The sequence below is a fragment of the Urocitellus parryii genome, chromosome X, assembly GCF_045843805.1.
Source record: "Urocitellus parryii isolate mUroPar1 chromosome X, mUroPar1.hap1, whole genome shotgun sequence".
Lineage (NCBI taxonomy): Eukaryota > Metazoa > Chordata > Mammalia > Rodentia > Sciuridae > Urocitellus > Urocitellus parryii.
Window position 1 is genome coordinate 68131221 of NC_135547.1, and position 15681 is coordinate 68146901.

The 15681-nt window shown below is 34.9% G+C and overlaps 1 pseudogene; it reads left to right on the forward strand.

Moving 5' to 3' along the window:
• Positions 1–3797: 3797 nt before the first annotated feature.
• LOC144250865 (U4 spliceosomal RNA) lies at positions 3798–3952 on the forward strand (annotated as a pseudogene).
• The last annotated feature ends 11729 nt before the right edge of the window (positions 3953–15681 follow it).

Consider the following 15681-nt stretch of genomic DNA (forward strand, 5'->3'; position numbering starts at 1 on the left):
TTTTCCTTTTTTATTTTGAGGTAGGGTCTTGCTAAATTGCTGATGCTGGCTCTGAACTCATGATCCTCCTGCATCAGCCTCCAGAGCTGGGGAAATGATCATGTGCCATTGCACCCAGCTCCATTTCTTTTTCTTTCTTTCTTTCTTTCTTTCTTTCTTTCTTTCTTTCTTTCTTTCTTTCTTTCTTTTTTTTTTTTTGTACCAGAGATTGAATTTAGGGGCACTTAACCACTGAGCCACATCACCAGACTGTTTTATATTCTATTTAGAGACAGAGTATCACTTAGTTGCTCAGGGCCTCACTAAATTGCTGAGGCTGGCTTTGAACTCACAATCCTGCCTCATCCTCCTCAGCTGCTGGGATTACAGAGTGTGCCTAATAAATACCTAATGTCATAACATATAATCCTTTTAACACACTGTTGCATTAGGTTTTATAATATTTCATTGGGAATTTCTGCATTAATGTTCATAGGGGACATTCATTTATAGTTTTCTTATAGTCTTTTGTCTGATGTTAGTATCTGGGTAATTCTGGCATCAGAACAAGTTTGGAAGTTTTCTCATCTCTTCTATTTTTTGAAAGAGTTTGAGGATGATTGATGTTAAATCTTTTTGTGAATGCTTTCAGGTTTCACTTATGAATGCCTATAGCTCTGGGATTTTCTTTGTTCAGAAGGTTTTGATTATTGATTCAATCTTGTAGATCTATTTACATTTTTTATTTCTTCATGATTCAGTCCAGATAAGTTGTATTTGGTGGGTTTTACCTATTTTATCTAGGTTATCCAATTTGTTGACATATAATTATTTATATTATTCTCATATATCCTTTTTATTTCTGGAAAATCAGTAATAATGTCTCCTCTTTCATTTGTGATTTTAGTTGTTTCAGTTTGCAGTGTTTCCTTCATTAATCTAAGGAATTAGATTAATCTAGCTAAAGTTTTGTCAATTTCATTGATTATTTAACAGATACTCTATATTGTTTTTCTAGACCCCATTTTGTTTATCTCTGCTCTAATCTTTAACATTTCCTTCCTTCTACTAGCTTTTTTAAAAATATATTTTAGTTGTAGATGGACTCAATACCTTTATTTTATTTATTTATTTTTATGTGGTGCTGAGGATTGAACCCAGGGCCTCACACATGCATGCAAGGCAAGCTTTACCACTGAGCCACAACCACAGCCCTAGCTTTGGATTTAGTTTGTTGTTCTTGTTCTAGTGCCATAAAGCATAAGGTTACAATAAAACATAAGAACAATTTGAGATCATTCTTCTCTTTTAATTTAAAATTTTACAGCTATAGGTTTTCCTGTTATCTCTGTTGTCACTGAATCCCATTAGTTTTGGTGAACTGTATTTATTTTTTATTTTTTTTAAAGAGAGGGAGAGAGAATTTTAATATTTTATTTTTTAGTTATCGGTGGACACAACATCTTTTTTGTATTTGGTGCTGAGGATCAACCCGGGCTGCATGCATGTCAGGCGAGCGCGCTACCGCTTGAACCACATCCCCAGCCCCGGTGAGCTGTATTTTCATTTTAATTTGTCTCAAGATACTTTCTAAATTCTTAGCTGTTACAGAGGCAAATTCCTTACACAATCCACAGACAGGTTAAAAGACTGAAAACGTGGTCTGCTCTGCTTTTCCCAACTTTTGAAAGGGACTAAAGATCAAGCTTCTGCTTCTCCAAAACCCTCTACCACACTGTGGGAGCCCAGTAGGGGGTGGAGGGTGAATAAAAATGCTGCAAATTTCTTACTGCTTCCACTACTGTATTTTTTTTGTTGTTGTTGCTGTTGTTGTGGCCTGGGCTTTTCTTGGCTACTACCAATCTCTGATTGATTTCCAGTTTTCCTGTAGTTATTTGGCTCAGATTCTAGTTTATTGAGTGTTTCTTTGGAGAGGAGGAATAAAGGCCAGGAGATTCCTAGTCTACTATCTCACTGATTTCATTGATTAGGTATTTTTCTGTGTGTGTGATGCTGAGCAGTGAACCTAGAGTTTCACACATGCTAAGAGCTCTACCACTGAGCTACACCCCCACCCCTTTATTAAGCTTTTTTGAAGGAAGAGTTCATCAGTTCTGGGTTGCAGATGACTGATTCTTTGTGGCTGCTTTCTTCCTTGTTGTCCCAATTACTCTAGATGGTATGTGAATGAATAAATGAATGCATATTGAACCCAAATATTTATTACTTTAGGAACAAATAAATTGCTATATACTTCATTCAGGGAACTTCTCTTCTATTTATTGTCATGACAGCAGCTCCACCAAGAAAAGCCCCAGTGTTACTAATACATCATTCTGTGTTTAATAATCTGTTCTCCAAATCCAAGCCAAAAGCTTGAATGCTGCCTAGGGAGTCTGAGTTTCCAGATCTAAGAATGCACTGAGATAGATGTTCCAGTACCTTAGTCTGTATATCACATTCCTTTGTTCAATTAAGTTCCCATAAGTCTCCCTTCTCTCTTCCCCTATGTTGGTCCTTCTGTATTTGATTAACTTAATGCCTCATTGATATAAAATGACTGATTCCTGATTGTTTCCAGAAGAATTCAGGAGGTCTAAATAACTTTTATGTCTTTGTAGATTTCAGTTGCTTCCATGAAGAAGTCAGGGTCTTTACCTACCTTTGTATGGTTTGAAAGGACTGTTCATCAGGTAACATTTAAGTCCAGCTGTGTTTTCTGGTTTCTGCAAGATAAGCTAAAGATGAATTAATTTCATTTGAACCATATTATAGCACTCCTGGAGTCTATGTTTAAATGAGGAGGTTTAATGAACTTTATTTTAAATAACCATGTTGACAGGAGCACCTAGATTCCTTGGCTAGGTCCAGGAAGCTTTCTTTTAATCAGTCTAAGACTTATATAAACATCCTGACAACTCTCAAGGTAATTAGCACAGTTAGTAGAGAGTGGGGGAGGGGTGTCTGGTTTATCACAAAGGAATAGTTTTTAGTTACAGATTTACACAAAGAGAGAAACAGAGCAAGGACCCACATCTCAACGATTCGCTGAAACCTCCTTTAGAATATATTAAAGATGTGGTGGTTTGTTTTTTAATTTGTCAAAGCAAAAGTCTCAGCCAAGGAGGAAGAGTCTCCTCATAATGACCAAAGGGTGATTGTTGTTTTCAATACCCTTCTTCCTCTTCCTTCCCAGAATCTAAGAGACCCATAGCTGACCTCAGCCCAAGTGAACTTACTTTAAACTCCAAGCCAGGTTTCTCTTGTGCAAGCAGAAAAGCTTTGACAATATATGTGCAAGAAAGTAGCTATTCTTTTCTTATCAGGCTTTACAACACAGCTAACCTTAAAGAGAGAAAAGGAGCCACTTTAATTTTTGTTTTGAAGAGAAATGGGTCCGTCTGCCTGCTAAATACATCTTTTTTTTCCCATTGACTGAGGCTTTACCAGGATATAGAAGCTCAGAATGAAGAACCCCTTCCCTACATCCATTCATCAAAGAAGGGACCAAAGGAGTGATAGTCACATGGAAGGTCACTAAATGATCACACCAAAGGGTTAAGTACTTGCCTAAAACCTGCTTAAAGGGGTGGAGGTAGAGATTACAGTATTACTAGAAGCCTGAAGAGTAAAGGAATGAGGGCTCCAAAGGTAGAGAGGAACAGAAATCTGGTAACATCTTAAAGGATATTACTTCTCCTTTCTATTATTAGGACCTTCATCTGTCCATTTAAAATGAGGTTACACTCAGGAGATGATGGTGTAAACAAGAATATCAGAGCACTCAGGCTGAACACAGCTCAGAAAATGCTCAAAGTAACTTTGCACAGTGGCAGTATCGTAGCCGATGAGGTTTATCCGAGGCGCGATTATTGCTAATTGAAAACTTTTCCCTATACCCCGCCATGACGACTTGAAATATAGTCGGGATTCTGCAATCTGTATTTGGGGTAAAAATGGGAGTTCATAACCCACTTGAATCGAATGTATGAAATATGATATGTCAAGAGTTTTGTAATGTTTTGAATAACCAATAAAAAAAAAGAAAATGCTCAAAGCCCAGAAGCTGGAAGGACATCCCCCCAAAGGGTCTAATCACAGTAGTTTCCCTGTCAATGAAATGCAGAGACACAGTAAGTATCTGAAGTCTCAGCGCCCAATATATCTATGAGGAGGAGAAAAATGTGTCTTTGCACACTTCTCCCCAGCCCCTTGCAATTTAGCTCCTCTGACTGCTTCTCTTGTGATGTTATCAGTTGATTACCTAATAGTTGTTCAGGTACACACATATTTGCACACATGTATATATCTATCATGTGTCCTAGTGTGTGTCCCACATGCACCAACACTTGTTCCCACTGAATTGTCAATCCCTACCTAAAGCATTAGATCATAGGATGTTTCCCCTTTCAGAAGTCATTTGACAGGGGCTTAAGATGACCAAAAGGGGTTCACAGCAGAACCAGGAATAACTTTCTAATAATATACTAAAAGGCACCTGGAGGACATAATTAGGAACAGAGAGAAAAGAAACAATGGGTGTGTGGCGGGGGAATGCTCAGGGTCTCCAAAGCACCTAGGAGTACTTCAGGCAGGTAAGAACACTACACTAAGTTTCTATTTCTTCATCTGGAAAATAGAGATCATAATAATTGTACTTTATAAAATAAAACATCATTGATTATTTTTTTTTCTGCTAAGGGCCATCGTTTTGCCATATCATTTACCTATCTTCCCATCAACCAATGAGCACTGTTTTCTCTAGTAAACTGACTGTGGGATCTATACATAGGAGATACTACAGGAGACTTGCTGAAGTATATTTCAGAAAGTGAGGGCCACAAACTTTGTGTTTCCTTATAGAGTGTAAGGTTGACATGGGATGACTTGGTGGTGGGAGGGTCAGAAAGCATGAAAAATAACAAATGATTTGACCCAACCAAAATATCCAACTATAAGTAATTGATTAAATAAAGTAAATCCATGTAATGGAACATGCCATAGTCATCAATAAAGATGCAGAAGAATTTTATGTATTGAAGTTGATATAGTCATAAAAATTTAAGTCAAAACACAGATGGATAAAGAGCAGAGTACATTGTACACTAAAAAGAAATATAAAAGTCTATATTAATATTTGTATTTGTTTTAAGAAACAAAGGTACACAAGAATTAATAAATGTGGTACAGCTGAGGGATTGTGGGAGATGAGCATATGGAGGACAAAGGTATGAGAGAGTTTTCACCATATACATTAATTTGTATATGTGTACATGTATGTATTTATTTTTTAACCATGTGAATATATCACCTATTCCCAACATTAAATAATATTATGATTTAAAGTTAATAGGTGGCTTTTACTTTCTTCTTTATAAATGAATACATCTATAAAGAAGAAATATATATGCATGTATATTAGGAAATATATATAATTTTTATTTGCCACCAGGGATTGAAACCAGGGCATTTAACCACTGAGCCACATCCCTAGGCCTTTTTATATTTTATTTAAGGACAGGATCTTGCTAAGTTACTTAGGACCTCACTAAATTGCTGAGGTTGGCTTTGAACTTGTGATCCTCCTGTCTCAGCCTCCAAGCTGCTGAGATTACAGACATGCACCACTGCTCCCAGATATTCTTTATATTTTTGTATCATCTGTATTTCTAAATTTCTCTATAAAAGCATATATGTTTATATTAAACAGAAAATAAGTGTTAAAAATAAAGTTAATTAAGTATGCAGGGTTACTATCTGAAAAAGAAAAGCTTAGGTGGATAAGACAGGTGGTTGAGACAGCCTTTATCAATCTTACCTAGAGCTGAATCATAATTTATCACCTTGGATTGTTTACCTTCAGGTTAGAGGATAAAATCCCTAGGTATCCTATCTACTTTTTACATTTCATCATAAAACTCCATTCTTTTTTTTAAAGTAAATTTATTTTATTTTATTTATATATGACAGAGGAATGTATTACAATTCTTATTACACATATAGAGCACAATTTTTCATATCTTTGGTTGTATACATAGTATATTCACACCAATTCATGTCTTCATACCTGTACTTTGGACAATAATGATCCCCATATTCCACCATCATTAATAATCCCCTGCACTTTTAGGGCTTTTATTTTGCCGAGTTTGAGAGGTAAGTTGGGTCTGGACCTGAATTTGAATGTCCTTGTCTTTGCAGAATCTGCATTCTGTCTGGAGCAAAAAAGTCTCACCATTACAGTTGAAATAAATATACAATACTGTAATAGCTAGCATGTATTGAGGAATTACTCTGTTAGAAAGTATTCTAACTAATTTTCATACTCTGGTCGATTTTACCTCAATAATAACTATAGATAGATCCTGTTATTAGCTTATTTTTCAGATGATGAAGTTAATACTGAGCAGTAAAATAAATTGCCCAGTCATAGAGGTAGTTAGTGGTGTAGTTAGGATTCAAACCTCAATCGCTATGGCCCTCTGGAGCCTAGATATCCAGTAGCTATATACTTCACAGAATGGCTTCTGTAATAATAGGTCAGAGAAAGAGAAATCCATGTGGCCTGGAGTCTTCAAGAAGTAAGTTATAGAAGGGGCAGGGCTTATGCTGAGGTTTTAACACAGAATAAAATTTAACATGTGGAAAGACTAGAGATAAACATTTTAAATGAAGAGAGCAACATGGAAGAAAATCTGGTAGTGGAAATAAGGTTGGAGCATGATAATTTATACCAAGTGAGTAAATACATTTCTATTAATAAAAATACATAAATCTAGAATTATATGTGATTAAAATTAGCTTCTTTAACTCTCTTAATGATTTCTATGACTAGAGTTAAGACTATCATTAGGATGTTGTAATCTAAAAGAAAAAAGTAATTTTTCTTCATAAATAGACTCAAACCGTGCCTTATTTTTCAAGAGGCAAAGTAAGGTTGAAAAACAAAAACCAGTTTTTCAGTCTTATATTCTCATTTCTATTGACAAGATAATAAATTGATTAAAATAAATGACTGATCTCTTATTCATTCTTTACTCTCACTTAGAAATAACCTATCAGTTCCTATAGGGACTAAGTTATCACTCCAATTTTCTTATTGGACACCTTTGACATCTTAGAATCAACTGTATAAATTACTAGAGTCTGATTTTTATCTCAGAAGTAACATTCCTATCCAACATTTTTCTTGTTTCCAACACTCCCTGTACCCTACCTGCTAAGGTGAGGCTTAACATATATTTGACTTTTGAGTATCAATCCTTGAGTGATATTTTATGTACTTGAAAAAAAACAAAAGATTAAATCCCAACTTATTCCACATCAGATAGATTGCTTCTGACAAAGAGCATTTTAACTATTATAAAATTGAGCCAGGCACAGTAGCACATGCCTGTAATCCCAGCGATTTAGGAGGCTGAGGCAGTAGGATCAAAGTTCAAAGTTCAAAGCCAGCCTCACCAACTCAGTGAGGCCCTAAGCAACTCAGCAAGAACCTGTCTCTAAATAAAATACCAAAAAAAAAAAAAAAAATGGGCTGGGGATGTGGCTCAGTGGTTAAGCATTTTCAATTCCTAGGACCAAAATAATAATAATAATAATAATAATAGAAAAGGTATTCTTCAGTTAAGAAATTAGAGCATGTATATTAGAAGACTGTGTGTTGAGAGCTGAATAAAATGAAGAGAAATTGGGTCCAACATTTTCAGATGTCTATTATAAGACATTAGGTATATCATTTACTTTCCTGAATACATATTCTTTTTATTGTTCAAATACAAGCAATTAATATCTTATTTTCTATTGTAGACAGAACTGCAAAGTACAGTGACAAAACCAGAAATAGTCACCTCATATGCCAAATCTATGTCCCCTCATATGCCAAATAAAAGATAATAATTGAAAAGGTAACATCAAGCAAATCATACTTTTCTTCAAAGTCTTCCAAGAAGTAGTATTCCCATTTTCTTTCTTTCATGAATGTCCAGCAATATGTCTTCCTGTACAGCATCTGCTGCCCACCTCCAACTCCACTGAGGCTGGTGCCCACCATTATACTCTGACATCACTTCTACCACACTCTTCTCAATTTTCTGATTTTAAGAACTCTTGGCATATGATGCTAACCTGTCACTCCTTAAAAGTTTTCTGCTTTTCATTGATACAACATTATATGAACTTGGTTTTCTTTTCTACCTCTCTCTGGAAATCTTTTTATTTCTTAGCTAATTAAATTTTTTATTTGAATTTAATACCTGTAGACATTTACTTTTTGACTCTGCTCTTTCTGGATTGTTTTCTTTCCAATTTAGCCTATTAAAATGATTTCAATTATCTCCTGAATGTGAATCATTTAAATATCCATTTTCACTCATGCATTCTCACTTGAGTTGCAGTTCGTTATTTCAAAGTGTCTTCTGAACAATTCCTCTCAAATTATAGCAGTAATAATATTCCATATTTAATATTCACTTTTTTAAATACATGAAGTATTTTCACATACATTATCTCATTTTATCCTATCACTACCATTTTAGTTAAAAAGTGTAGATATTATTGCCAGTTTATAGAAATCTAACCATTCAGATATTAAGAAATTTTCATCAACACTGAACAGACAGTAAATGTTGAAGTCCTGAAAAAAAATTTACAACAATTTTAACTGCCAAAACAAGCAAATTTTAGAGTTCAATACTGTTTTGGTACTAGGTGTTGGGTCCAGGGGTGCTTTACCACTGGGTTACGTCCCCATCCCCCCCTTTGTTTCTTCATTTTAAAACAGTGACTTGCTAAATTGCTAAGGCTGGCCTCCAACTTGTAATCCTCCTGCCTCAGCCTCCCCAGTCACTGGGATTACAGGCATGTTTCACAGTGCCCAGCTTATACTCTAATTCTTATGTTATCAAACTGAGTTCAATTTGAGCTAAACATGTGCAAATGACCTCTTCATGTTGCCTTCTCCTTTCCAAATTGTTTCTCAACCCTAACATCTTATTTTGGTCATCATAATTCCCTCAATCTTTCAGATCCATAGCTTTCAAAAGATCCATGTATTATTTACTTTCTTTTACCTTACCTTCTAGACAATCATCAGATCTAACCAACAATTTGTTCATTCTAAAGACTCAGTGTCAAAGGAGCAGATCCTAGCCCAATGTTTAAAAAACAGATCTTGGCCTAGAAAACAATAAATCTTAGGCACAAATGAAATTCACTGCTATAAGGGGTACCAGGGTTGCTAGTAAAGATATATTTACTTGGTTGAAAGTTAAACCAAAAAATTTTATACTCCTTTTTAACTATAGGGTTTATGAAATTCTATGAAAATATTTTCTTTCATTTCATTCACATTGACACCACTATAGAACAGGTCCTTATCATCTCACATAAGGCCTGCTAAGGTAATAACAACCTAACATTTTCCTCTTTCCCTGAAAACCACAGTCAGATAATATTTCAAGGCACTATAATCCTTCACAACTCCTTTTCTTCAAAACCTAAGATGAATCCACTTTCAAAGTAAACTTGTTAGCCTCTCATTCAAAAATTTAATTAATCTCCATTCAATTTCATCTTTCAATTCCCCATAATTTGCATCCTGCATTCTAGACAAATCATTCTGACAATTGGCCCTTGTAAATAGCTCTTCCATTATTAGGGGAAATAAAACACCCCATATTCCACAATTACCTAAATCTTTGTTTCATTTCATAGGGCTATAAAAAATAGTTTTGAAATTTTAGTTCTACAGTTATTAGCAATCACACCATATCTGAATATGAGGAAAGAAGCAGACATGCATCATAATCAAAAGAAAACATTTTATCACTAAGCAAACATTAAAATCAGTTTCTGCCCAAATGGTACTTTTGTCTCATCACAGGGAATACTTTATCAGCCAATCCTCTCCACACTGTACTAACTAGAGCTTTTGTCCAATAGTTTCTTAGTTAGTTGGACAAGAATTCAAGAAAAACAACTCCTCTGTGTAATGGACTGAGATTTGTGCAATTGGAAATTTATGAATACTGTATGTTTGGGGGATACAGTGTTAAATGGATATGAAGTTAATTATATTTCTTACATCCTCCCAATTATAATTTCATGATCCTTCACTAGTATGAATTAATTGCAGTAAAAGTAGCAGCCTGAAATATAAACATATATTGAAAAAATTGTCATTGTATTAATTTTAAATACATAAATAAATCCTACTAACACTACCAGCAAGAAGAGATCCTGATGGGCTGGAGTTGTAGCTCAGTAGTAGAGCACTTGCCTAGCACACGTGAGGTACTAAGTTTGATCCTTAGCACCACCACGTGAAAATAAATAAGTAAAGGTTAAAAAGAGGGGGGGGGCTGGGGATGTGGCTCAAGTGGTAGCGTGCCTGCCTGGCATGCGCAAGGCACTGGGTTCAATCCTCAGTACCCCATAAAATAAAATAAATATATTGTGTCCACCTAAACCAAAAAAAATAAATATTTAAAAGAGAGAGAAAAAATGGCCCTGCTCAGTGGGGCTCGCCTGTAATCCCAACGCCTCAGGAGCCTGAGACAGGAGGATCACAAGTTCAAAGCTAGCCTCAGCAACAACAGTAAGGCGCTAAGCAACTCAGTGAGACCTTGTCTCTAAATAAACTACAAAATAGGGTTGGGGATGGGGCTCAGTGGTCAAGTGTCCCTGAGTTCAATTCCTGGTACCCCACCTCCACAAAAAAGAAGAGATCCTGAGCGTCTGACCTAATAAAAATTACAATTAACAAACCATCTCTTTTCATGAAAACAATCCTTTTAAAGGGCTTGACAACATGGGCTTTCTTAACACTGTCCCTAAAAAATCTTGTTTGAACTCCATTTCCTCAATAAATCCTTTAGCTAAAAGTAATAGAAAGGGAAAATAGGCACCATTCAAAAATTCTAATAATGATAAATTTCTCCTTTCAAATTAATTAGCAAGACTGCAGACCATCATTATAAATCCAAAGGGCAATAAAATATTAGTGGAGATTACTGCCATTGTGGTTTCTGAAAATCATTTTATAGAACTGTGCTCAGATATTTAGTTAATTCAAAGTCATTAAAATATATCCTTCAAATAGTAAAACTACTCTTGTTAGCTACTGAGTTTTCTAAAAGACCATAATCCACAGTACACAGTGAAGTCTGTCCAAGTCTAAACTAGGGAGATATTTTTACAACTAGGCAAGGGTATGCCTGCCTAGTAAGTGCTAAAAAATACAGCATACATTACAAGTTTAAATAAAAATATATGCATGCTGTGAAATATTAAGTAATGCAAATTTTTGTAATATAAGACACATACAAGAAAACCACAGCTATCTGGAACTGTTGAACAAAACTTTATTTTAATCAATTTGGCTGGAAATTTTCTATAAACTCTGTCTTACATGTACCCAGTTTATTAAACTAAGGATGTGTAATCTCTGGAACTTCTGATATGTGTGGGTTGATCAGTCTTATACTACATGGCCCCAGATGACTTTATTTTTTGAGTATTAATATCACTTTTTGTTTTTCCTGCCTTTTCTCTTTTTTCTGCTTCTCAAAGCTGATTCATTGTCTACATTGAGTAGTCCTTCCCAAAACTTTAAATTTGACAGTGATAATTGACTGTAGGATTGAAAAACAGAAAACCATGCTTGGTTTGACAAGAGTAGAAAAAACTCTGTCAACTTCCCAATTGTTTTCCACTTCTCCTCCTTCAACAAGACTCCTGTGCTCTTTCCAGTTTTCCAAATAGATCCACATATGTCATAATTCATGCATGTAAAATCCATATATATCTCCATATATATGCAGATGTTACCCACTTGGCCTAGAACACTTCCTATTCTCTGCCTGCCTAACTCTCTCACTTCTTCAGGCATCAAGTCCTGCAAGAAAATGGCCCCGATCACTTCAAACTAGGTTAGGAGTTTCATCCCTGCACAATCATAACACAATATCATAATACTTGCCACACTTTTGTAATTGTCTACTTAGATGGTTGTCTCCCACCTTGTACTGTGAGCTCCAAGATAATAAATAAGGAACCTTGTGTAGTAGTCTACACTTAATAGTCAGGGGAGTTTAAGAGCTTTTCTATGATTGAGGTGCATATACTTCTGACCATTTCATTTGTTTGTCTATCTTAACCTGAAATTTTATCCCATGGTCACTGAGATCACAGACTTATGCCAGAGGCTAAGCATAGAATAATGACAATAGCAGTTGGATGGAGAGAGAGTTAAGGCAGTATATTTTCAAGACGTTATTCACTAGGAAATTTTTATTACTCCTTTCACCTAAGTCTCAGGTATATCCATAACTTAATGTTGTTAAATAGTTGAGTTGGCTAAATTGGTATCCATATTGAATGGTCTAATTGAACACCAAGCCTAGGGTAAACCCTTGAATGTTATTTCCAAGTGAAAATGAAAAAGCCTGAAAATATAGTAATACTTTAGTAGTAAAGAGTGAAAACAATGATTTGCTAACTACGGAAAAGGATAATTGAGATCATGAGAATAAATGAGTCCTGGAGGAAGAAAAGAAAGCTTTATATTGAATTTTAGAAGAATGTCCACAGTTAATCAGCAATGAAGATAAAGAGATCAGAAACAGAAGCAGCAAGAATAAAGTAGCACAAAAAGCCAAAAAAAAAAAAAACCTGCAAGATATTTTGTAAGTCTTCCTAGATTTATATATTATATAATCATGATTAAGGCTAAAGGGCCAATGGCAGCATTCCAGCTTCCTCTCACCACAATTTACAGGAAAGACAGCTTGCCCTAAAACTGTTTCTTCCTTTGAGTTATTGAAGAATAATAGCAAACAGTTAACAGATTTAATGATTTATTATCCCTAAAATATCTGCAATGTCTCTGTAAGGAATGAGGAAAGCTCCATTTTTCAGTTAGTGGAAGGATTTCTAAACTTGGTAGAGATACTAGGATATATGCAAACACTCAGGCACTTGGAATAAGATTCTCAACAACCTGCCCAGTCCTTCCCCCAATAATACATTCAAAGTACATTCATTTGGCATGGCATCCAAAAGCAACACAGAGATTAACACAGAAGTTAAATAACCTTACCTGCTTTCCACAATTCTCAATCCTCAAAAACAATAAATGGGGTATTTATAAAACACTTCATAAGTGAAATTTGTCATATACCCCTGGTACAAAATACAATGTAAACTTTTCTACCACTTCAAGCTGCCTGGGGATCTCTGCAATTTGAATACATAATATTTTCTCAGCAGAAGTTGATTATTTAGTGCTGCAAGAAGCAACCTGTTTTACCATATAAGCTGCTAAGTTGCACTCAAACTTGTTCATCCTGTCTAATTTTTTCCCAAGATATCCTTATCTAAATTATCATTCACCCATCAAGGAATCTGGGCCTATAGCTTTAAAAAGTATTTTTAAAAACTTGGCCAAAGATATACTCATTCCTTTTACCTTCTTCTGAGCATATTCTGACATGCTTCTAACGTAGTTTTTTTTTTTTTTTTAATCTGTTTTTTTTTTCCCCAGTACTGGGGATTGAACCCAGGGGCATTCCAGTACTGAGCCACATCACCAGCCTTTTATACTTTTAATTTTTGAAACAAGATCTCAATTTGCTAAGGCTGATGTCAAGCTTGGCAATTTTCCTGCCTCAAACCACCTCCCCCCCAAGTACCTGGTATTACACGCATATGCTACCACGTCTGGTTTGTGGCTAGGTAATTTTAATTGCTGTAGTGTAGTGCTAAATAGATAACAGAATTTAATGCAATTCGGTTGTTGCTTCTCCAGCCATCTGCTCTTTAACTCCAGACAACCATCTTCCAAGGATGACTTAAAAAGCACAAAAGAGACACAGTATAAATCATTTTCATAACTGGAAGAAACAACTAGAAACACATGTTGTAAACACAATAGTTATAAAATCAGGAATATAACCTTTGTATAGAGTTAGAGTTTTAGTTTAAAATTCCCATATAATTCAGATTCCCTTTGCCAGCACCAACCTGGATGTGGTATTGTTTCTGGAAGAGGCAAGGGGAGCATTAGTTCTGTTCTTTCCACTGATTGCCTGCATCCCTTGCTTATATTTTAAGAGTGGCTTGGCATGGTGGACTAGGCTCCTTTCCTCCATTGTTACCATCCTTGGGGTTGCAGATATTCTCTATGGTTCCACGACAGGAATTATAGCAATTCTATTTGTTTCTCATAGTAATATACTCATAAATTTGACAATTTCTGTGAAAATTTTCTTCCAGTACACAAACTACAATACTAACTCAGAGAGAAATAGATAATGTTAGTGGCCATATATCTCTTAAAGAAACTGAATTCCCCTTTGTCTGTTCCACTGAACTTCAACTTCCTATGTATATATTTGAATATACCACAGTGAATCTCACCATTGTGTACATTCACAAGAAATGAATTTTAAAAATAACTATGAGTAAATGACAGAAAGCTCAATAGATGGAAGGAAGCAGTTAGTCGAGGGAGTGAAGGAGAAATAGAGGTACATGGGGCTGAATTAGTACAAGATATATTTCATGCTTGAATAATTATGTCAAAATAGGTTCCACTGTCATGTATGACTAAAATGAACCAGTAAAACTAAAATAAATAAATAGAAAAAAAGAAATTAAATTCACAGAAGAAACCTCCCCACAAAGAAAACTCCAAGCCTAAATGGCTTCATAAGTGAATTCCATCAAACATTTAAAGAAAAAAATAATACCATCTATACAACACTTCCAGGAAAATTAGAAAGAGAAGAATACTTTCCAACTCATTTCATGAGTCTAACATTTTATCTTGAAAATTAAAGAAAGATATTGTAAGAAATAAAATCATAGACTAGTATCTTTCATGAGCAAGGATATAAAAATCCATTACCAAATTTTAGCAAGTTGAATCTAGCAGTATATTAAAAAAAATATGTCAAACTTAGTGGGCCTTATCTCAGAAATGCAAGACTAATTCAACATTTGAAAAATCAATCAATGGGGCTGGGGATGTGGCTCAAGCAGTAGCGCGCTCACTTGGCATGCATGCAGCCCGGGTTCGATCCTCAGCACCACATACAAACAAAGATGTTGTGTCTGCCGAGAACTAAAAAATAAATATTAAAAAAATTCTCTCTCTCTCTCTCTCTCTCTCTCTCTCTCTCTCTCTTTAAAAAAAAAGAAAATCAATCAATGTAATTCACCATATCAATAGACTAAAGAAAAAACATGATACAATTTATATATTATCAGTAGATTCAGAAATAAACAGTGGACAAAACTCAACATCTCTTTAAAATAATAATTTTAAAACTCTCAGGAAATCATTGCAAAGAAACCTTCCTATCTTGATAAAGGACTCCAAAAGCAAGCATTATGTATTTTGGTGAAAGACTGAATACTTATTTTTTCTAAAACTGGAAACAATATAAGGATGTCTTCTGTCCCTTCTCCTATTTACCATCATACTGGAGACTTTAGCCAATGCAATAAGGCAAAAACAAAATACATAACTAAATTACGTAGATTTTGGAATGGGAGAAATGAAACTATCTCTATATCCAAGTGACCTAACTGTCTGTGTAAAAAATATTAAGGAAACCACAAAATAACTACTTAAACTAATTAGACAGTTTAACAAGATTTTAGAATACATGGTCATAAAAATCAAATTTTAAAAATATC